Source organism: Myotis lucifugus, unplaced genomic scaffold, assembly GCF_000147115.1.
Source record: "Myotis lucifugus unplaced genomic scaffold, Myoluc2.0 scaffold_4751, whole genome shotgun sequence".
Lineage (NCBI taxonomy): Eukaryota > Metazoa > Chordata > Mammalia > Chiroptera > Vespertilionidae > Myotis > Myotis lucifugus.
This window is the reverse complement of record NW_005875799.1, coordinates 1-2,279: the sequence shown is the minus strand read 5'-3', so window position 1 is coordinate 2,279 and position 2,279 is coordinate 1. Positions and strand designations below refer to the sequence as shown.

Sequence of the window (2,279 nt, the reverse complement as noted above, 5' to 3'; positions counted from 1 at the left end):
CCCCGTCCAGCCGGGGCTCCCTGGCTGCCTCCAGCCAGGAAAGATCGACCTCCGCCAGCTTCACTGACCTCTACTATGACCCCTTCGAGCAGCTGGACTCGGAACTGCAGAGCAAGGTGGAGTTCCTGCTCCTGGAGGGGGCCACGGGCTTCCGGACCTCGGGCTACATCACCGCCATCCACCAGGACGAGGTGGCCAAGACCCAGAGGGGAGTGGCCGCCTGCAGGCCCTGCGCTCCCTGACCAGCACCCCGAAGTCCATGACTTCTCTGTCTCCACGCTCCTCCCTCTCCTCCCCGTCCCCGCCCTGCTCCCCTCTCATCAATGACCTCGTCCTGGCTGGAGACGCCTTCCTGAGCTCCTGGAGTTTGAAGATCCGGAGCTGAGTGCCACTCTGTGAACTGAGCCTTGGCAGTGGCAGCCGGGAGAGGTACCAGCTGGAGGAACCTGGAATGGAGGGCAAGCAGTTGGGCCAAGCTGTGAATACGGCCCAGGGGTGTGGCCTCAAAGTGGCGTGCGTCTCGGCTGCCTTGTCGGATGAATCCGTGGCCGGGGACAGTGGCGTGTATGAGGCTTCCGTGCAGAGAAGCGACCACACCTTCCCGGACAGAGCCCAGGTCGCTGCGAGGGATTCTGAGGCCTCTCTTTCCCGCGTGCCTTCCAGACTCGGTGCATCAGAAGACCCTGCGTTTGACAGTGAGGAGCCAGGCGCGGTGGGAGCAACCCGGGTTCAGGTTGCCCTGCAGTATGACGAGAAGAATAAGCAGTTTGCAAGACTAATCGTCCAGCTGAGTAACCTCTCTGCCCTGTTGCTGCAGCAGGACCAGAAAGTGAGCATCCGTGTGGCCGTCCTTCCCTGCTCCGGAAGCACCACCTGCCTGTTCCGGACGGGCCTCAGGACGCCTCCGACGCCCTCGTGTTCAATGAGGTGTTCTGGGTGTCCATGTCCTAGCCAGCCCTTCACCAGAAGACCTTAAGAGTTGACGTCTGTACCACTGACCAGAGCCATCCGGAGGATTGCCTGGGAGGCGCCCAGATCAGCCTGGCAGAGGTGTGCCGGTCTGGGGAGAGGTCCACTCGCTGGTACAACCTCCTGAGCTACAAATACTTGAAGCAACAGAGCAGGGAACCCAAGCCAGGGTGAGCCCGGGCCCCCACCCCCGGGCCTGAGAGCACGGACGCCGTGTCCGCTCTGCTGGGACAGACAGCGGTGGAGCTGGAGAAGAGGCCGGAGGGAAGGAGCAGGATCTGGGAGACAGCTGGAGGTTCGGGGAGGAGACCAGAGACAACGAGACCGCAGCGGAGGAGGGAGAGGAGGAGGTTTTTGCCCAGAAATCCTCACCAGATACGGAAGAGTGCCCGGCGGTAAAGGTGGACAAAGAGACCAACACAGAGGCCCCTGCCCTGTCGCCCACAGGGTGCGGCCCAAGGCCCGGCGGGTGGGCACGCCGTCCCCAGCGCCATTTCTTTGAAGAAGCACCATCATCCGCCCCGAGACCGTCTCCCCGGACCCCAGAGCCAATCCGTGAGCCGGCTGAATCGGAGTGACAGCCACAGCTCCACGCTGCCCAAGAAGCCACCTTTTGCTCGAAACTCTCTGGAGTGGCGCAGCGTCCACATGAAGCGGCCTTCATCTTTCAAATCCCTGCGCCACGAGCGCCCGATGCGCACCTCGCTGGACCTGGAGTTAGACCTGCAGGCCACCCGGACCAGCCGACGCAGGAGATCTCGGTGCCGCGGGAGCTCAAGGAGCAGCTCGAACAAGCCCGGAGCCACGGGGAGAAGAAGCTGCCCCCCGGGGTTGCGGGAGGACGAGCGCTTCCGCCCGCTGCTGAGGATGCTGGAGAGGCAGATGGACCGCGGGGCACAAAGGTGAGCTGCAGACAGACGGGATGATGAGGGCGGCCGCCAACGGTGTGCACAGGCTCAGAGGCCAGAGCTGCCAGGAGCCCCCAGAAGTGCAGTCTTTCAGGGAGAAGATGGCCTTTTTCACGCGGCCGCGGATGAGCATCCCCACCCTCTCCGCAGACGACGTCTGAGCTCCAGAAAAGTATTTCCTCTGGTCTGGGGACCCCATGAGCAGAGACTGGCCGCGTTATTTATGTGGTGTTATATGAAGGTTCTGCGTCCCACGTCCTCTAGTGCTCCTCTGGTTTGAAGATGAAGATTTTTTTTAGTTTGGGTTCTATTATTTTTAAAAAAAAAAGAAGAAAATACCAAAAAAAAAAAAAACCCAGCATTAAAATGACAAGATTGTATAGTTTGTATATTTAGGAATGT

At 60.6% G+C, this 2,279-nt stretch overlaps 1 pseudogene; it reads left to right on the top strand.

Annotated features, from left to right (window-relative positions):
* Positions 1–2,191, top strand: part of LOC102440077 — a 3,827-nt pseudogene extending 1,636 nt beyond the window's left edge.
* The last annotated feature ends 88 nt before the right edge of the window (positions 2,192–2,279 follow it).